The following is a 22,961-nucleotide window of genomic DNA, read 5'->3' on the forward strand; positions in this document are numbered from 1 at the left end:
CCTTCGAAGCTACTTCTGTAGACGACTGAGCAAACGACAAAGATATTCGACGAGCAATTCTATGATTTGTTATTTTGAATTTGATATATACCCGTGGAAATATTTCAACAATTAAAATGAAAATCCTTGATGAATGTATCGTATGTTTTATATTACTAGAATAGTTAGAATTATTAATAGAATATGAACATTTTATCACCACTGTGATCGAACACAGTTATCATAATTATAGGTATCAGTAATATTTGAAACAAATTCGAAAATGCACACAGAACCAACATAATCCTAATAGCCGTGTCCCATTACAATGCTAATGAAGTTTCAACAAGCTTTACATAATATACATAATATAACCATCAAAGGTTCCTACAATAAATGTTTAAACACTTTCATGAATCACTCTATGTAATAAAAGCATGTGATATTTTTTATTTAACATCATCTCTGAATACCATTTTTATCACAACTCCTCGTTTTCCTCCATCTATCGTTTCTATTATCTATTAGATCGTCTTCATTTCCTGAGTCATTTAAATTAACCTTCAGTAAAAAGCAAATAAGATTTATTCCTTAGAAACACTATAATAGCGCATTTCTACCGAAGGCAAATCGATAATTCAAAGCGGTTAGTCATATGTTTGTCTGCGTCCTCTTTCCCTATCCAACAGTTCCGTAGCGAAATGATAATTCCCAAGTAACTAATGGAGCAATTTGAGACTTTTCTCGCTCCGCGCGTAGCGAAAGTAAGAGGTCGTCGAGAATCATAACCGTGCCCTAAAGGGAGCGACATTTACGTGTCCCGCGAATCGTTGTTTCGATTTTGCAAGAGCCACGCGAGCTACATACGAGAGCTCGTCGAACGAAACTCGTTCGGCTATGTAATTCTACGTGAAAGTAGTAGACACGTCAGGCATAATTTTAAAGCGCGTGTTACCGCGCGAGCGCGCACGCGTTTCGTGAACGATGATGAAGTATCCTTTCCGCGTCCCGAAGTCGAACGTTCCGCGATGTCGAAATCGGTCGTGCGAATAAAAATTGTACCCGAACCCGTATATCCCAACCCTGCCTGGAAAACAAATATGATTCACGAGAAAGCGTAGCATGCTTTCAAAAGATAAAAGTCAAGCTACAGTTTTGCACGGTTATAATTCATCGAGAGCCACGCATAAGTAAACCATGCGTTTACAATGGTGCTGAGTATATCGAGCCGCGCTTCTTTCAGTGAAAGACGATGAACGAGATTGCTTAATAACTGTACTTCTATCTTACTTCTCTACTACTTGTAAACTTCATGTCACTGAATGTCTTAACGTGTCATAAAATTGACAGAGTCGACTTTACCTGTAAACTGTCGGCTATAAGTATTAGAACACCTGTTGGATTTGGTATAAATTTACTTAAAAAATAAAGCTGTCAATGTGGTTCGATAAAATAATAATATGTAAATGTAAAATAATAATAATTCATCAATCAGGTTGTAAATCATTCTAAAAAGTTTTATCGTACAGTATGTATTATTTAGATTCTTAAAATACACCTGAGAATTTCATCTACCAATCTCACGATAATAGACTGAAATTTCTCAATTTCGATAACAAGTCTGACTTATTAGTATTCCTTAAAAGAGGTACTATATTGGCGTAACTATTAATATCCATCACGTTGTTGGAAAACAAAAAGAATCAGCGACAACGACAAGTCAGTTCCAAACTCTTGTTGCTCAAGCAGGCTCGTTAATTTTGCATCGTTTTAGTCATTGTTTCTTGCGTTCACGAACAGCTTAGCTTCCTACATAGTACCGGGCTTTATTAGCAGCGAATACTTCTCAAATAATAAATTACTTCGTCCAACTGACGTGTATGTACATTCAGATGCACCGCGCGCCTTCTTCTTTGTCGATAAACCTATCAGTTGAACGAAGAATTTACAACATATTTAAACCTCATACCGCAAGTCGCTTGTTACCAGAGAAAAAAGGAAAAAGTATTGAAACTAAACGGTGCGTTGCCAACCGTGGAGTTAATGCCTGGCGAATATATGCATTAAAATATTGAAATATAAACGCGACGAAACGATAGTCCAATATTATATAATGTGCGTGCAATCGATTTGAAACTATTTATGTACACGTATATAGTACGTATATATATAATACGTATGTATAACTGTTGGTTTTATATTTCTTACATTCTCTCAAATGATACTCACTTAAATGTCTCGATGTTTAATGCAAATATAAGTAGCATATAATTCATTAAAATGTTACAAATGAATAAAATCTAAGATTTCAAATATTCTGTTTTTCACTAATCATCACTCTAAAAAAAATATCCATCCAAGCAATTCTCTATAACATAAACTTTTCAAGCAACGAAAAAATTCCATCACTCCAATAACCATTTCTTCCTTCCTACCTACTCGATGCTACGCCCCATATTTTTATTTTCCTCTGAACGTCGACGATTAAATGCATCTCGATGGAACGTTGAGATTTTTATCGTAGAAGAGAAAAAAACCCGTGCACGCAGAAGCATTATTGGGCGAGTATACGAACGTTCGATCCGATAATGTGGACGCATCGCTACCAACGCATCGCAAAAGGGGGAAGCGCATTGATGTCAAGTGAATAAAGGCCGGGTTGCGCATAAATATTTCATACATCGTACTGCTAGATATACAGATGTCTGCGGTCATACGATAAACCATTGAAAGATAGACGGAGGAGAATGCGCTTTAACCGTTCTCCGCGTCAGTCATCGTCAGCGCTGTTCCATAAAAATTAACGGACGTCTCATTTTTGCGAGCGGTGCGTGCCGCGCAAGGAACACGGCATTGCATATAAAATGTCGATGTGATATCTTCTTCACTGGGTACAATCGACGCTGTAATAAATCATTTTTATGCAACGCCGAACGATAGGCAAGCCTTTCACCTCGATTTCTGCTAAACGATTCATTCGACCGTCTCACTGTGAATTTTAAAATCTTTTGCACGCGATTAATTGTATTAAATTATCGGGAAACTTTCAATTCGTTTTTAGATAAATAAAGAAAGACTAATTTCGGTAAGGCATATCCAATGAGATCCGAGAAAATTTTGTATATTTTACTTTCAAACTACTTATAGTAAGTAATAAAAAGAATCGAAATAAAAATGTTTTTGTGTTTAGAATTTTTATATAAGTAATTACATTATTTCCTCGGCATTATCAAGTTCCATTTGACGATGCGAATTTCGTAACACGGAAGGAAGCAAAACCAAGCGGTAACCCCATCCAAAACCGAGATATGCGAACATAAATAACCAAAAATCCTTTACGTTTAATCTCAGTTATAATACAGAGACGTATTATCTGTGGAAGCAACCGGACTTAAGGATTAAAATCCAGATCGTGTAGAAATATTAGACATGAAATATTAGAAATAATCTGATTCTGACGACGTAGAATTTTTCATTTTTATTATTACATTATTCCTCCAGTGCCTCTGACTCAAAGTTTCGTAAAAATCTAGTCGAACTATCAATTCATATGAAGAAAACGATAATAGCTACGTTTTGCAAATTTTATTATCTGCAATTTTTTATTACAGAACAATATTAGCCCACATCTTTATAAATTATCATCTAAATTCAACAATGTACTTGCCATTTGTAGAAACCTCCGAGTAAAGTCGCAAAATTGACAATAGAACTTGTTGATCAACATAACCAATATCGTGTTTCGCATAATATACTACAAGGGACATGCAAGTTAAAGAGAGACGCGTGCGTGAGAAGAGGCGCAACACCGGAAATAGAGAGGAATGGTCACGGAAGGAGAAGAAGGCGTTTAACCGCTCCTGGCTCTGCGTCCGCCAGTCAGCGAAAACTTCAGCGCGATTTTACGTTGCGTCATAAATGCAGGATGTAAATCATGGCCGGTGATGCGGTCGATTCTGTAGAGGCGCGTAAAGCTTAGTAGAAATGACAGCCAGAACGCGGGAGGGAAGCAAGCTTAAAAGGGAGAAGACGAAACGCGTTGGCGACGCAAAACGTCGTGGTAATCGACTTGGAAGGGCTTCCTTCTCGGCGAGATTGGTGCTTCCGTTCGAATCGAAGGGATCGTACCCAACGTAATTGTAAATTAGAGACTGTTGAACAAACTGCTGCTTCGTAAATTATATTATATAATATATAATTATATAAAGCTGAGTGATTCTTATTTGAAAGGTTGGATTGTCGATGATGATTTTTCGTGAGAACAGGAATATTATATTATTGTGTTTCGTAAGTTATTGAGTTTGTAAGAGACGTCTTTTCAGTCAGAGTTTAGCATGGTATCGGTATTGGTATTACGATGTAAAAGGTTCTATGAATACAGCGTTTCCATTCGAATCGAGGAGGAATTGTACTGGTTGCGATTGTAAATCACATGATACTAGACAGCTTCTGTTTCTTGTGTGCTTATTTGCTTCAACAGGTTTCATGGCTTTTTCAACGCGATGCATCAAAGCGTTGCTGAAAGCGTTGACGTGTTCCGAGAGGTTCTCCGAACGTAGTCAGCGTTTCCATTTAAATCGAAGAAAGTTCTATTGGCTACGATCATAAATCAGTGGATAGCAAATAGCTTCTTTCCTACAATACCTATTTATAACTATCGCGGTATACTTATTCGAAAATGACATTACTATTCTTCAGTCACTTGGAAACTAATTATCGACCAATGACCATTAACAATTTTTGTATCGAGGAAAGAGAAACATACTAGATCGATATATTTATTCCACGTAAAAGACACCATGAAACCATCCAAATGAGCAAAATGTTCTAAACAATGTTTCCTTCAAATAGTTTTGGCATTATTAATTTATACTACATATAGCTTTATCCAGCGATCAAGAATAAATACTCGATTGCTGTCGGGACATCGAATATACGTTAATTGATTGAATTCGAATCGAATTCAAACTAACCTATCACTCGTATACAGTCGATCAGTATGGCTGCTGAGTCGTTCACACATCGACCTCCCCTGCTCAAAACCTAATCGTCCCTATACTTCGTCAAAAAAAGAAACATTTAGCAATGTCTTGCATCGGAAGTTCCTTTCGATTATAGCCGCTGGTATGAGGTTCGTGCTGTGTATCGTGAATCACGATGTAGTTTTTCGCAAAGACGCTGGACACGAATGCCAACCACGTATTTCCACGGAACCGCGGCAAAAACGAATCTCATCATTAAAAGCGCGATCTCCGATCATGAATACCAGCACGGCATGAGACTATAAACAACGGCTGCTATCTTCACCACAGTCACTCGAGATTATTTTACGTGAATTCCACGCGAGTACGTGATTACACGTACCTACAGCTGTTTCCTTTTTATAATTTTCTCCAGCATTTTCTTTTTATTCTATGAGTTACTGGTAGATTTCATTCTTTCAATCAATGCGATTCAAACCGATCTTATGAATGAAATCGTAAAGGAATATCAAAGGGACTGGACGCTGCAACTGCTCTCTCAAACGATTTACCGAGTTTCGTTGTTTTACGAACTAGATCATGCATGAATTATAAAATATACGTAAACGAAAGTGGAGTAATCTCAAACAGAAGAAAAGTTAAATGAAAAGAATTTTTGCATTTGTTAATACTTCATGAAGAACGTACTGAAATTAAGGAGGAGACTGAGAGCGATTTTAAACAACATAGTTCCTTGCGGTAGGGTGTACAGAGGCTGCAGCGCGGAACAGAACATCGAAGGGGCGTAGTCTTTCCCAAACGACAAACAACACGTGTTGCCCACGTGGTCTTTCATATGCACTGAAAGTTGCGTTGGGCTCTATTTAAACGTAAACTATTGAGAAAGTAAAATAACTGACCAAAAGTTTTAGTATTTTAGTATTTTTTTGTATTTTCGAAACTTTGTAAAACCATGATCGGCTAATAACGATCTGTGAATATATATGAACGACCCAATACGAGTTTCGCCAAACCATTGCATAAAGTAAACGAGAGAAAATTCAAATGCGTCTTTTTTTCAGCGAGAAACGATAACAGACTCGTTTGCTTTCCAATTATTTCAATCTTCAGCGATCGATAACCGTTGGTGTGTTTCAAAAAAGAAAAAAATATGGAGAAAAATCGAAGTCACAATCTTATCACAGACGAGACGAGAGTCCTCGGTACAAGTCTTACGACAAACACGAATATCTGTGTGACTCGACAGTCTGAAAACACACGCGCATTATGTTTATTCGGAGGTGATAAATGTCCGACCGCCATTCACAAGTCGGCAGACTGTCGATCACGCCGGAAACATCACGTAAGAACGATTTATGGTCGAAGAAATACTTTCGTGATCCCATCCACGGTAGCTCGCACGTGTTTCCCATAAGAATTCGATCGCAATCGCTACCTATAATATGTAACTCTTTACAAGAAAGAATCCATCTTGTAGCTTGCTTTTCGTATAAACTCCAACGAAATGTAAACTTTGGCAAAACAGATTTAACATTTCTATTACGAAAATAAAGACACCATTTCACATAGGACCTAGAAATATCAGTAATATAAATATCACTATCTATAAATTAAATTTCAAAGAAGTCTTCAAGAATTATTCTTCGTGTCTATACACTTCACTATTCCATTCAAACACTAAACATGTAGAGTTACTATCTGTAAATTTAATTCTAGAAACATTTGTCAAATTACTTATTTTATTCGTTAAATATTATATTCGCTCTGCAATTCCATGTATCTTACATTATTTATACAATTTTACCAGTTTGGTCGTATCTATTTTATTACTCCACATGACTGCCTATACTGTAAAGATACATAAATCCTTCATCTCTGATCTCTTATTTACCACGACTTTGCACTAGTCTTACGAAATACGTCGAGAAGGTCGATTAAAATTTGCCTAATTTTATCTCTGTTATTTCCTCACCGTCTTACTTAACCATTCATAGAACTTCCTCTAATTACGACTTCGATGCGGAGTCTTTGCAATACCATAATCGAGAACAATAGCATACGAACACATCGCATAGCGAGTGTTATGAAATCTTAAACACGGTCTATCGTTGATTAAAAGCACGACACGTTCGCAAAATTTGCTCATCGGCATCGCGTGTGTTTTGACTCGCAGAAAATAGCTCGGTCCCCTGGCTCGGATGAAGTACCGGCTACGCGCCATTGTCGCGGCACTGGATTTTTTAGTTTCGCAATCATTCGCAGTTGACACGACGACAATTCGCTTTCTGTGCGACTATGTGAACCCCTTCTATGCGATACTACAAGGAATACAACACTGTTGGAATAGGAACGGCCGTACGTTACAACGATACCGGAACTCTTGTCGACATCAAGACCCTTTTGTCGACTCCGTATCTGGTTCGTTCGAAACGTTTGATAGATCGCGATAAATAGCGATAAATAGCGATAGATGGCGGAAAGGGAGGTCAACAGGAGCACCGCGGTTTCAATCAACGAGCTTCCGTTTGACAACGTAAAAGGAATTTCATTTTGAATGGTAATGTTTCGATCATATATCGATTCTTGTCATTGATAATGGTGTAAATAATAGAAAACAATTTTGTATTTATTATAGAAGTAAATTTTATAGGTAAATCATTTTAGCGTTTCTAATTGTCTTAGTTTCACATCAAAGAACAGGTATTAATATTAAAATCAATTAATCTTACAGTACTATTGAATACAAATGTCGAGGTCTTACTTAATGTTAAACTTAATATGTACATTTGTTTTACGTTTATGACATTAGATCTAAATTAATTAGATCTAAATCATAAAATGATTATTCATCTTTATGGACGTAAACTTTTCGTGGTTGGAAAATGTAGGAACCAGGGGTACATATCATAGGCGGGCAATACGAGGGGTCACAATTGACGCGTGCAGATTTAATCGGCAAGGAATTCCAAGAGGATGATGATCCTCGATGATGTCATTGCGACATTGAACAGAATCGTAATCAGGATTTCGCCTTCGAGAATCGCGCATACTCGCCGAACGACTCGTCGGCAGATACCGATCGGCAGTTCGATAAATCGACCGATTACGAACCACTACTACCGTTTGTCGCTGCTGCGCACTACACAGCGACCAGCCAGCAACTCTCTTCGACTCGTTTGAAAGCTACACGCGGATGACTGCGTCGCAAACAACACGATCCTTTTTATTCCGTCGATACGAGCGGTTATTTTCCAATCTTTTTCAGGTTAACCCAATCAAGCGAAGTATCGATTGTTTTTTCTCGAAGCAGAATACGTTAAATTGTTGAAATGTAGTCTGCATAAACTTTGGTGAATTATAGCAGTCGATATAATGCACGTAAAATATTCGTCCAAAACATTTGCAAAATATTAGAACAATTAATGATGATGATAATGAACTATTAACAAATAATATTTCTAACGTATAAATATGAGGATTGCCGTGAGAATGTTGATAATAAAGAATTGTAAAAAAGCTTAATGCTCGTTATTTTCAAAGAGAATATGTGATATTATGACCTATATTTTAAATAAATATCTTCAAGGCAACGAAACAAACGATCATTGTAATTTTTAACGCAAATTGAGTTCGTTTTAAAATCAATGATAATACGAGTCAATACGCATGAACTACCTACCTAATGAGGAAGCTTCGCATAAACTGAACATACTTCGTCGTATTTTCGTAATATAACGATACCGAACGACACAGTCATGTTTTGACAATGAAGAATAATTATACGACTGTAGTAAAATTAAAATTAGCTATTGTTCGAACAATAATGAGCAGTATTAGATAATCGAATGGACTCTTCTTAACAGTAGTAGCGACATTATTCGACAGGTTCATTTGCATTGTGCTTATCTAATAACTTACTGCTTACTCATTGCTGACTTCTTTTAAAATTATAATATCTAATACAAATAAAATACAATATAAACTGTTTTAAATAAAAATATTCTGATATTATTTTCTGGTTCTAATCATTTTAATCTAATATTTTAAAATAGTATTATTTTCTTTATTGTTATTACATTATCCCCTATAATATTATTATTATTTTGGAACATTAAAAGCCCGTAGAATATAAATATAATATTTGAATCTAAAATTCATTCAAAATTCTAATAATTAGTGGTCCCAAAAAATATTTAGAAAAAATAAGGAAACAGTCTTAAATGTTTACCTTTGTAAGGTTCATAAATGTGTTTTAAAGTAAACCCCGATTATTAGATATCTACATATAAAGAAAGTGAAGTAACTACTGTAACGACAATCATAAATATCTGATTCGTAAAGATTTTCATTGTCAATTTCAGATAGATCTCGAAAGAATGCTGTTAACAGCTGTTCTTTGTTCCGGTTAATGAACAAGTTATGTCACTTTGAATTTATAACACCGATTTTATCGTTATAGTAATATTCATGTAACGCCAATGTCAGATGATAACGGAGCCAGCGATAAGAGTAATACAGCGATGGTTATCTAGGATAACGATCTGAAATAGCATCTAACGTCAAACGTAAATAACGCTGAAATTGCAGTACAAGCATCCACGATGGATTTGTGGGAAATATTCTAAAACAAATGGTTTCACAATCTAGGTTAGGTCTGGGATAAGTCATCAAAATCAATACGATTATCACCTCACTTTCGACACTCAACAGAACCAGTTTTGACAGCTCGATGCATAAAGCGTACGTGAGTGTCGAATGATTTGATAAAATCATCCCATAATAAATAAATATCATTTCCGTTTATATTTTTGCTAGTTGACATGAAAATAAACGACGCTCGACTGTTGTTTACATTTCGAAATCCGTCTACTGTTCGTAAATATTCGAATTTTAGAGTACGAGCATATTCTATAATATTAACCTTAGTCAAACATATGAGAAAAAGAAAATGATTTCTTGTATCGTTTTGAAAAAGTTCAGTTTTTATAATACATTTCTAGAGGATGCATATGTTAAATATACTAAAGTTACTAATTCATACAAGAAAAGAAATATGTACATATATTAGAATCACAAATGTTCGAATAATTATGAACAGCAATGAATAATCAGAAATAATTAAGCACGCTACTTATACATAATACCATATATAGCCCTTAGGCAAACACATCAGTCAAAGTGATGAAAGTCAAAATGACGAAACATGTTTTTAACCTGGAATTTTCGTGCAGACAGCTTGGCCGCTCAGAATCACGGCATCGTCGACAGAACAGCGTGCATCCACGTGTTCGATCGCAAGGTTAAATCCACTTGTACAAACGCGGCGCAAGACACGCTACAATGTGCCACCCGCCGTGTTCCACGGCCACGAGAGAGATTACCACCAATAACCACGATTTTTCACTGAGAAAAACGCGTTAGGACCGTCCACAGTAACCAAACTTCACCGTATGTATCCCGCGAAATTCAAAATTCAGCCTGCGATGGCGCCTGTGTAGCACGTGGCGTTTGGCGTCGTTACACTTTTCAAACTCGCGTCTGCCGTTCGTTTCGTACGGTGTTTCCTCGTTCACGCATGTTTCAAACTCTGATCCTTTCTACGACAAGTACACCGCAACGAAGAATGAGAACCGCCAATAAAGTTGTAATTGCTGTCACACAGTACTGAATATTGATATCCTTGGGCAAGCTGCTCAAAAATTTATTCTCCCTATAAGATTTCCTAGATGATTCCTTACAGCGATACGAGACTGCCACCGAATCGATAATCCTCTGGAGACACGTCCTTGTGTGAGTATACGTTAATCCAATTTAATCCAAACAAGTCGCACGTTGCACCGAAATTGACGCGCTCGGAACAAAACGAAACGAAACGGAACGTTGAGCGCGCACCACGAAAAACTACTACAAGAGAACCGTCTGGCACGACCGCCGCGGCGACACTGAGAAACGACGACGACGTTCAGCACTGCTTGCTGCTCGCTCGGCACGCTACTACTACGCGGCAGGCGGCAAGCCGACCATACGAGAACTCTACCCCTCTTTCTTTCTCTCTCTTTCACTCCCCTGCAGCGTTCCTCCTTTACACGCGGTTTCTCCGTCCCTTTTCCGCCTTTCCTCTTCTTTTCTACCGCTACTCTTTCCGCTCGTTCCTCTTTTTTCCCGTACTTTTCTTAGTCCCCCCTCTCACCTTTCCAATCTAGGTATTTGTTACTTTCCACCGTTTTTACCGTTTCCTCTCTTCTTTCTTTAATCTCTCTTTGTATCAACGGTTCTTGCTCGCTTCCTTCCGCCACTTTTCTTCTTCTCGTACCTTCGTGTTTTCTATGCGTCTTCTTCTGGCTCTCTGTGCCTCTGTATAATCTTCTCCCCTCGTTCCCTCGTTTTTTCCCTTCGCACTTTTTCGCTCGCTCACGCTGCCTATCTCTCTCCCACGCTCCCTTATCTCCGTCCTTATCCGCTTGTCTCTCGTTCCGTTCTGTCCTGGTCGCCACGACCCCCTCTCTGTAGTCTTTCTCTCTTTCTTGCACTCGCGCGCTACCTGGAAGAGACGAGGAGCTGTCAAAGCAACGACCAACCGCCGACTCGGGCGGGAACTCGTCAATGTGATACGTATATGCGTCCCTTGCTGCAACTCTCGCGCGGTTCTTTTGCCGTGTACGCATAAGTACATGCGTGACGCGTACGTTATCAAGGTATTAGTGCACGTTATTCCCGGACGTGGGTGTTCATCGATGAAAGAAGTTCCGCAGATTTTCGACATGCACCATGATGTTTTATATGTCTGAGTTTTCTCTGGTGACGAAGTATGCATTTCGTTCTTTTAACTTGAATCGGGTGTATACTTAACCTCTCAAGTATTTGGAGTCCCAACGCTGGAATGCATCAAGGTTGACGAACCTCCAATTGCGCTCTATCCGGCTGCTGTTGAAATTTTTTCGTTACATCTGGAAGTAAGCAAGCTAATTAATTTAGATGAGAAAATTTATTTTATGGTATAGATTGTAGATTCAAATACTTGTTCATGTTAGTTGTGCAATGCAATCCTGTTTGGCTTAACCTGTGTAGGATCAATACTGTATACATATTGTACATTAATGCACATGATGCGCCTAGGTTAAAATATTCAGTTATCGAGAAAACAAATTTAGTTTGTCTTAAATCTTGATTTATTTTAAATCTGGTTATGTAGTTATACACCTTCTGCAGTTATACCGAATAATGCAGTTATACAACTTCTGAATCGCCATGTAGTAATTAATTGTTGAAATATGTCGTAATTGTTGAAATATATTACATTGACATGTTATGTTAACCTATGTAGATGTGTTCGACGGTAAGTAAAAATAGTCTACAGATGCTGAATTCGGTAAGTGATTAAAAATTTGACTAAATTTCGTTGAGCATATTAAAAAAAAATATTCGGTTGCTACCCGTTTTATTTACATTTACAATTTACATTTCGTTACGTTAATTATATCATGTTCAACAATGAGTCATGTACTTCCAAACTGTTATAATTAATTGTGATAACATTTACTAGATAAATTAAATAGTGCTTCCTGAAATTACCTCTAAACCTTTAAACTATAGTATAAATATATCCTAGAGAAGTTCAGTTAATTAGTGTTAGCCAATTATGAGTCAGTACTACCTATAAATTTTTGTTCAAATAATAAAAAGTTTTTATGTAGGTGGATACAATCAAGAAAAGCCCATTTTATGAAAATTTTGTTCAAATAAGTGTTTCAGCATTTATGCTATTTACTATATTGTACTATATAGTCAGATAAATCAAGTTCTATTGTATTTATACAGAAACTTACTCACGTTTCGCACTTTTTACGAATCTCAAAGTAACGTTAGAGTATCATACTTTGAAATATATGAATCAAGCTCAGATCGCGTAGTAGCTTAATAAACAGTTAAGCGGCGATTGAAGTAGCCCCTCTCGTATTTCCATGATAGGTTGAAATACCTTAAACGCGACCAGTACTTCCCGACACCGCACATCGCACAGCCGCGGAAAATTTATCGTATCGCGGTCGATCGGCGGAATGCAAGGATGTTGGTGGCACTGTTGCGATAGAATGTTTCGTCCTCGAAACGTACAAGCCCCTGTCCTTGGAACCGAGAATCCTGGGACATTAATTTCGTCGTGGATGTATCATACCGGGGAACACTCGTCTTCTCTCCGCTCTCAGCTGTTTCCTACGTTCTCCGTATACCGTCTCTGTATACACGTATGCAACGTCGTTTCCCTATCTCGAGTGAATAGACTACGGCACGATGTGTCGCCTCACGGTCTACCACTCGAACGGGTTCCCGCCTTGCACTCCACAATGTTTCGTAGGCGAAACATGGGGTCACGGGACTCGAGTAACTTCGCTTTAAACCTGTGTTGGTGCTAATAGCCTGTATTCACGTTAACTCGAGCGATTTCGACTTAACAGGCCAATGAACCGATGTTAGAATACATTTTCTAAATTAGTGTGCGTTATTGTCTATGGGCGTTGATTGAGCTTTGTCTGGTACTATTTGACGCGTTGGTCGATCTTTGTGTGCAAAACATGATTGTTACTTGTTTCAAAGGGTTATTCTTTTTCTCGATTATCGGAGAAAGTTTAAAAATACAATCGGGAATGGATCGGGAACTATTGCTCATTCACTTTAACGAAGTGTTGGATGTAGGTAGAATGGAGCAATATTCGATTTCTGTTCAACAATTTACATATATACCCTGGCTCGTGAAAAGCATTCGAATGCTTATCATAGGAGACTTTTATGTTTGTATTGTGTGTGTTATATAAACCATTTTGAAATTTCGCTAGCACTATAATGAGACACGACTGCCATGATTATATTAATAAAATTGGAAACCAATGTATATCTTGTAATTTCTAAATATATATATGTATTTCCAGATTTATTGTCGAATATTTTCGTGAAACTATATACGAATTCTTTAATTTATTCATGTTTTCTTTTTGTTTCCAATTATATTAAAATTAGTGTAGATACGTTATATGACTATCCTTTGAGATGTTTTGAAATATTTCACGGAATGTCCATCAAGGATGAGATTAGCAGAAGTAATCAGCATCATAGAGTTTCATTTTTAAAAATTAATGGCACGCGTAATTTGCGGGTGGTCCTAGCGCCACTTGATGGTCATGAAACCCACGGAGATTTTGGTCCATTTCAAGGACCCTCAAGGCAGTCGGCGCGTTAAGAAGAACGCGAAGAAAGAGGGAATAAGCGACACCCGAACTCTACGAACTATACGAAGCAACGCGACGGTATGGTTCGTCCGAGTCAAAGGAATGATGGGCACACCCACGCAACATACGTGTTAGTAGACAGATATGGATATAATAAAAAGATAGCGTTTGTAGTATTCATGGGAAAGTTGAGATGTGTAATATTCGCGAGACGATTCCGACGACGTGAATCTCTTCGTGGAATTTCGTTTTGCTTTATGTAAGACCTGGTCTAAAACGTTTCTCGCATGAACAATTCGTGTTTTTACTCTTTTGACTAAATTTTTTTATGTTCTTCAACGTGTTGAATATGTATTTCAACGTTTATTGTAAGTTGTAATACATTGTATGTACTTCATGTTACAATGTAAATCGCTGGTTATAATATTTCCAACATTTATACTGTTCTAGAGCAAGACATTCTGGGGTACTGATCATTTTCTTTTATTAAGTTATACAATCCTTCGTTACATCAAATTTTTGGAACTTCCCTTAATAAAAAAAAGTCGCTAAAGAAATTTTACTCACACTAAGCATATACATAATAATTTAATCTCATTGCTCTACAGTCTGACTTATCAATATTCTACATAATATTCGAATCAATAGGATCCAGTTAAATTATCTAAAAATTATTTATTTATTATTAAAGATATTAAAGCTTCAATATAGGCTGAATTAAAACTAGCAGACATATAACTTTCGCGTGTAACGTGTAATACGTAATAAAATTTATTACGCAGTTGCGTCCCGCGAAAAGCAGTTGGCTGTTAGCATTCTGAACTAGATGAAGTAATAACGGGGGCAATTCGCACGACATGCAACGAAGAGACCGTCGCGTTGCACAATACCGAATGAGACTTTAGCAAAAAAGGATCACACGAGGATATCGAGTGACCATCTTCTCAGTACGTGAATCTTTTCAGCTACATGCACTGTACGCCATGAAATTGCGAAACGAACGACAAAACGATGAAGCTTTATAGCGTGATGTTTTATAACGATTTCTTTGGTCTGCATGAACCGCGGAGGATCGCGTGACGAACTCAAAGCAAACGAGCGCGGCGGTTTCTTTTGCAGCTCGGAGTCGTATGGTTTAATTTTAATTCGCTGAGGGGTGATATCATGAACGCCCGCATGCCTTTCCATTAATCTCAATTACGGGGCAATTAAAAGCAGTTAACGAAAGTGGGGTCGTGAACCGGTGATTGTGTGTGCCCACCTTCTGCAACCGGTCCCTTCGCCTCCTTTTATTCTCTCCGAACCCGACCGATTGATGACACACTGCTAGGCAAGTCACTGACACGATTTATTGAGTATTAACTATTTTATTGCTGTGTACCACGCCGCTTGCTCAGCGTTCATGCTGACTGTTGTAGGTCGTGGGAAGTGTATTTCGAATTTCCATTTTGAAATCCTTTTTTGTATATATTAATAAAACGTGAGAAATTAGTGATTAGTACTTATTAAACTTGAAACTTTCTTCTTATCCAAATTATGTTACGCAATCACGTAATTTCTAAACATAATTTTTTACTTAATTTATTGTATCTAACCCTTATAGGTAAATTTTATTGTTTATGCCCAACCCTACTTAGCTCACTGAATTGAAATAGTTAATTATTTGAAATAACTAAATAAACTGCTTTAAAAAGAATTCAATCAATCATTATCTGTGAAAGGTTAATATCAAACCAGTAAGGAACAACGATTATTATGAATAAGAGCATTTGATTGAAGAAAATCACTGCTATAGGAAGAAAGAAGCCATGATACAATACTACGTTTCTTTAATTGTTCAAAGTACTTTCGGCTTTATGATTTTTCTACGCAATGGACTCTCCAGTTCAACACTTCGACTCTTTTATAGAACTATAAATAATCGAATTGTCGAATATCACAAAAAAGCCAATATTAATGACAAATATCACGAGTAACGGGGGAGAAGCATTGCTCGTTTCGCGATTGTGGAAAGTGTCGAATGAAAATGCGGGCGTTAAATCAGGGACTGACACAAACTTAACTCGTCGCTCCCTATCTCTCTGACATTCTTTCCACGGACTTGAGATTCAGCAAACAATGGAAACCAGCATCCGGAGGAGCCAAGTGTGAAGATAATGCGACGGGGCACGGAGTTCTATCTGCCGATTGTTCGAGGTGACCGGAAAGTTTTAATACCGATCCTTCCTGAATAGTTGCAATTAATTATCACTTATCGTTGCATTATACCTAAACATAGACCACGATTAAATAATCTTGATGATTTCCCAAAATAGAAGAAACATAAAAAAACGTTGTAATGGTATTTTAAATAGTTTCTGAACTATCATGGATAATAATCGTTTGCTGCGTTTCCGACGTTAAGCCAAACTGAACAAGCCTCGGCGAAGGGACACCTTAAAAGGGTCCATAGATTCAAAATCACTCCGGGGGGTTCTTTCTCCTTTTACCGGAAGATTGTATCTCCGTGCCTGCTTCTACCTACTATCTGGTTTGCACCATCACCATAACCACGAAAACGAATCTTTGCCGAACGTGACCTTACAAACTGACATGTAGCCTCGCTTTTGTGAGTCGGTGGCCATTAAATTTTTCATTTCGCAGGGTCCTCGATAAACAGTTCTGCTGAATATAAGGATGCCTCTTGTTGCTACTATCGAATCCCTTGACAGCTGAAAGTGATCATTTTCCATGGGCACTTCTACGTTCAGTTTCTTTGCGTTTCGTGCAGATATCTTCGTTTCGTTTTGATGTCCTTATTTAAAAGGACCAGTTTTGGTTTCTTGAAGAATGCTTGACCGAAGTTGAAGTAAAAAGAATGAAAGTTAAACGAAGATACGGTAAAATAGGGATAAAAAGAAAAAAAGCTCTCCTAATTTTTGAATGACGAAGACTGGTTCAATTCTGACTTGTTCAGAAAGCTCGGTGAAGTTGACCAATTTAGTTTTTGTGATATTCCTCATATGAGAGAAATTGATTGATGGGTTTTGAAGCAAATCGTAGTTGTTTATTAATGACTAAATTAATTATCATCGCAGTGAGAAATTTGTGGTGAGAAATCAGAGTTTTGAGAATGTTTTTTTCCTGATGACGGGTGGAGTCTTTGTCTATAATAGGAAATCAGCGTGAAAAGTACAAAGTGTAGTTCTTTGTTTATGACACATTTCCTCACGTCTAGTTATCGAATAGTCTTGATAAACCAATTATGTATACGTGATTTCTGTAGAAAAGCTTCCGATAACCGCGGCACATCTGCAGTTTATTCGATTGTTTTACACTTGTATCTAACAAGGGTTTCATTGTTAAATATTTACATTTATTCGGATATTTCTCTCGCTGTTGTAATCGATATATTACATTATAAACATACATATAATAACATTTAATAGGCTGCTCGTTACCGTGCGTAAGTCTAATAACGTAAATCAAATTCAAGTAAACGAAATTATTTAAAGGGAACCAAAGGGAAATTCATCATTTACATAACGCTACGAATCGCTGCTTTTTCGATTACTGGCGACCTCGTAAACTCCCGCGTACTATGTACCCCGATAAAGATCGAATTGTTATTTACACGGAATCAACCAACCTAAGTTCGATGTCGCCTGATACTCTTTTCTAATGATTTTCACACGGTTTATCATGATGATTTCAATGGTTCCTTGTGTCTTCTACACATGAATTCTTCAACCGACAATTTTTTCACTGTCCTATACGAAGTGATGGGTTATTCTTTAAACAAATTATAAATTAACAAAAGTTCCATTCTGGGAAAAGCATGCTTCAAGGTTTAAATTACGATTGTATCGAAACCAGAAACCTTCGATTTTATTCAATAGAAATATTTTTCCCTCCTTGGAGTACCTTCACCCCTTTAGGACGTGGCATCGAATTTCTACGATGCGAGTAAATTGTGAAATGGCGGGTGTTCCGTAGGAATTGGTTTTCTATAAAAAGTTCTTCATTGTTGATATAATACATGTGATCGATGCTCTCGTTTCGCCCTTTACTTCAAACCGGAGGATCGAGTATCCAACCAGTTCATTTGTAAAACGATTCCTTTTACATCGCATTTTTTACCAACCACTATTGTATTATATCGATCCATATCAGATCATAGTCGAATTTATTACAATAAATTAATGAGCTAATAGATATTGTAAATGATTAGGAAGTTGAAATAGTTGCCGGAGTGACAGAGAGAAGCGTTCGTTTAGATAACTGTTATCTAATCGTAATGATAGAATATTCATTTGCACAGTATATACTTAACAAACATACCAACTGCATAAAATAATAATAATCGATATAGGCTGCGAAGAAGCATGAAAAAATGCAAAGAAAGGAGATAGCAACAAGTATTCTATTTTAACACAATTACAATCAATAAGTTCAATTCAATATAATCGTAAATTAATCTAAAATTCAATTTCGAAAACTATTGTGATATTTTTGGCAAACGAATGAGAATTTATTGGAAATATGGAATTCTAAATATAAAAGTTTTGTAATTGCTCAGCTGTATGTTGAATATTACAGAGTATTATGCAGACTGCGAACGTCGCAACACATTACGGTTATCACTGGTATTTTATCAGCATAAACAAAACTTGTATGTGTTACAATCCAGCGTACGGCGGTTCAGCTTATTTTCAGACGATAATTGATAATAACGTAGGCTGACGTCGGCAGAGGAACAGTCGACGACCCGTTAAGCCTTGAAATGAAAGTTGATATAATAATGTAATTCGCGAAAAATATTTGTTTTCTTCGGATTATTTACTTTGTCGTAATTGAGGATCAGGAACAACTAACTCGTATAACTGTACAATTATGAACTTCGTTAGTTTTCTGCGAAAGACACCAACCCAATAAAAGTTTGTGGACAGCATAGGTTCCAGATTTATTTGGTCGTAAAATATCGACAGTAAATATATATGTTACTTTACAAACACGTTTTATAGGTATGTTAATTAAAATCCGTGGTTTGTGTGAAAAGTGGATATCTCAGTCAATTACGTTTGGTTTAGAACGTTCTAACATTTTTGATATAATAAAATATACATAGATCGCACAAACTTGACTCATCTTACTGTACACTGTTTTATAATTTACTAAAACTATTCGTTAATCTTCGTTAGTGCTATGTAAACTTCTAAATAATCATTACATATGTAAGTTAATCTCCTTTGTTTTATCCCTCTTTATTTGTGACCCTCAATGTGCAAAGGCAATTAGGAAAACTGCGAAAGCAATAATATTTTCTTTTCTAAATAGTTGAATAATTAATAATTCGCTGCTTCAAACTTTCTATTTCAAACCGACTTCTTGGAAAGCTCGCTTTTCTTTACCGTCACTTGTTTAACAAGTCATCTATATCATAAAATACGTCATCACTTTCAATATTCACGTAATCAGTCATCTTCTTATATTAAAAGATAGAAGTTCCATATTCCCTTGACATATTAAAAAGTCACCGTTTCCGCAATAACTCGCAAAGGATTTAATCTAGTTTTCGAATCATTACCTCGAGAAACAACTTCCAAAATTGAATAGAATAAAATATTCTCAAAAATCACTAGGGAGGCTACAATGTACCTAATCGCGTTGAGCTGGCGCGTCGAAGCGCAAGCTAAGAGGCCTGCCACGGGACTGGAAACAAGATTACGCGAACGGAAACCAGGCGTGTGTATCACGACAGTGACTATGCAAATCGATGACACACGTCAGTAGTTCTCTGTTAAATAAAAACGGCGCGGGACGAGGCGTGGTGAACGTAGCTGGCATGCAGATGCCCGGATAGAATTCGCTGGTAGAAAACGGAGACCCTCAAGGCTACCTAGTTTTGCCAGCTGCGCTTCTATCCGCACGGCCGCGCGCTTGCGTGTGCACGCGACACAGGGGGACGTGGCGGCGTTCACCACGCCGCAATAAGAACGTGCATAAACGTTGCGCAGGTATGCGGACGTGTGCATAAGCAAAGGAGCCTATCTATGAAGGGGAGACGTTAACTACCGCACGGAAAACATCGTTAAACCGGTTCGATGCCATCGAGGGGAACATTTTCTCGAATGGAAATCACCGTTCGTTCCGCCGCCGGCGCGCGTTATGAGGAAAACGGCAATGGCGCGAAAGAACCGCGAACCAACGCAAACAGCTGGTACCACGATGTAACTGAGACACACAGGTAACCAAGAGACATAGAAGAGACTCTAGTGATGAGAGAAGTTTCGCGGAATTGGCGGTTCGTTGGTGAGTAGAGCCGTGTAAATAATAGCTTGAAATACCTGCTTACTCGCGCGCAATAATTTACTAACAAATAATATTAGTGAATTGACATGTCACAAGTCGCGGGTTATAGATTTATCATTAATAAATAATTATGCTTATAGACGTTTAAATAGTAGTTGAAAGTGCCTGTAGAATATAATTTATCGACTAGTAGTATTAGCGAATTGAGAAGCTTCAAGCTATAGATACAAATCTCTCTTTCGAAATTGTACAGTTTTATATTGAATAAAATGTTTTATCACTTGTAAAGTTTTACTAACAGCACTTACTTTAATTTAAATTAATCTTTAAATTTATTTTTAATTTTTAATTTAATTTAAATTTACTTCAATAAAGTAAGAGAAACGCGATGAAACGGAAAATTGAAGTAAGACAGAGTTCTTCAATGGTAAATGGTGAGTTTTATCCTGGGTTATTAGATGACTATCAAAGATGTACTATTTTGATGAGGAAATATGTATGTATATGGAATACAACGAAAATTGATAGGAAAATAGCTAATGGATTCCATACAAAAGTGAAATTGGAAGTTAACCCTCGTGAAATTCAAATGATATATTTATATCCAAAATAGTACCTGCTATAATCCTGTCCAAAAACAATATACGTCAGATTTACATAAAAAAATTGAACACCGTGTTTAAATCTTTGAAACGCCATCACCTAGAAAGAATTCGTTTGATCCATGTTACAACCGTCATGAAATCGTACAACTTATGCTTCGTCCATTTACTACATATAATATCGACATAAATCACTCTAGAATGCGTCATTCTGCGTATAACTTTTATGAAAGATGGACGTAAATAGAATGGCCGCGGACCGGGTTCTCTTCCGAAAGAATCGTCGAAATGTGTGTAGCCGTGCAATCGTGCTGAAATCGTACAGAAATTTCCAAGGAAACCAAAAGGAGAGGTTTACAGAACTTCCAGAAATAGAAGTGGCACGATAGCCAACGGGAAAAGGGATGCAGGAAAGCTAAAGTACATTTTCCCTCGTCAAGCTGTCGAGACTGAGTAAGGAGTTCCACGAAACGGAGCGATAAAGCATTTACGTCTTTTCCCCGATCGTCGTGTAGCCTATCCTCCACCCACTTCGAAATGGGTTAACGAGTTGCCTCGGCTACCTTCGCCTGTATACTTAGCCCGTAAAGACTCCCTTTTATGCACGGACTGAAAATATTTCGGCAATGGCACGCTCGACACAATAAAACCGCGAACGACAAAATCGCATGTTTTTCCTCCCTCTCATCTTCTCCTTCTCCTTCTCCTTCTGGACAGAATTCCGTTTACGATGCATCTTCATCCCTCTTTTCTTGCTTCAACGGCGGCGACACTTCTCGAGCATCAGCCGAAAAATAAAAGGGGAATAAAGTTCCGACCGGCTCTTTTTCTTCATTAAAGAGACGCGTCCGGTGAATCGGGAATGAAATACGACGTATTTAATCCGTATGATTAGTTTTCGGGGGATTCTCGAACCGTTCGTTGACAGGACCAAAATTTACTCGATGGTAAAAACCAAGATTACGCCAGAGGTATTTGTGTGTCATGGAGTATAAAATTTTAGTGTGTAATTCTCGTTGGAAGTTATGCGGTTGATTATAAATAATTTACGCTCGAGAAACAGTACCAGTGTAACATACATGTAAAAATATTGTGTTATAGTATGTTGATTAGGCAACAAAATAATGAGCTTGTTTTTCATATAATAACGCGTGTCAGTTTATACATTTCCTGTGTATATTGTACATACTTTAAACTTTAAAAGGATTCATCTCATAAAAGAATAAAAATACAATTTGTACGATCGATTCAACAAAGAGGATAAGTAACAAAAAGGAGAAGAATCTTATACAGATTTATGTGGATTATAACGCAGACGCAGAAAGTTTTCAGCAATGAATACAAAGGTATTGTATAATATAAGTCGCTCGTCTGCCACCCACATGCGAGTCTAGTTGTGAGGACGCGTAGTAGACGCCCATTTCATTCTATCTCCACAGAACAACGAATACTCACCTTTATGTTCTTTAGCCTTTCTTTATCTTTTAGCCTGTGTTTAGAGGTGCGCCGTTGTCTGGCCGGTGCATGTCACAGTTTTTCATGCGAGCGTCTTCGAGCGCCGCCAGCCGCCAGGACTGTCTTCAGCGAGTCTGAGAAGATAGCGATCGCCGACGAGTGGCCTAACTTCGTCAGGAATCCGTCGTTAGGAATCCCAAGTTCAGATAGCGTGAAGTACGCAAGGAAATATTGGGTGTTGAACAACTAAAGCGAAAATGGTATACAAGTCGTAATCCTACTTCAAATGAGAGATAGAAATTGTGTTAGGTTATAAGTCCACATTTTTTAAATAGCACAGTAATAACGACGTATATTTAATTACTTTACAAAACTGCACATTTTTATTGTTTGTAAAAAGTCAACATATCGATCGAAAATTTTAAATGGTG

At 37.4% G+C, this 22,961-nt stretch overlaps 2 protein-coding genes across 4 annotated transcripts in view; one reads left to right on the forward strand and one right to left on the reverse strand.

Moving 5' to 3' along the window:
• The window catches only part of LOC122566990 (rho GTPase-activating protein 7-like), a 352,400-nt gene extending 341,489 nt beyond the window's left edge, over positions 1-10,911 (reverse strand). Inside the window, exon 1 of one of the 3 annotated variants that reach the window (XM_043725034.1) lies at positions 10,700-10,911. The gene's annotated coding sequence lies outside the window, so the exon portion shown is untranslated. Of the gene's footprint in view, positions 1-10,175 lie in introns of all 3 variants that reach the window. The other 2 variants (XM_043725023.1, XM_043725043.1) reach the window with 2 other exon arrangements.
• A 535-nt stretch (positions 10,912-11,446) lies between these two features.
• Positions 11,447-22,961, forward strand: part of LOC122567064 — a 76,506-nt gene continuing 64,991 nt past the window's right edge. Inside the window, exon 1 of the transcript XR_006316688.1 lies at positions 11,447-11,914. The gene's annotated coding sequence lies outside the window, so the exon portion shown is untranslated. The remainder of the gene's footprint in view (positions 11,915-22,961) is intronic.

The sequence above is a fragment of the Bombus pyrosoma genome, linkage group LG1, assembly GCF_014825855.1.
Source record: "Bombus pyrosoma isolate SC7728 linkage group LG1, ASM1482585v1, whole genome shotgun sequence".
Taxonomy (NCBI): domain Eukaryota; kingdom Metazoa; phylum Arthropoda; class Insecta; order Hymenoptera; family Apidae; genus Bombus; species Bombus pyrosoma.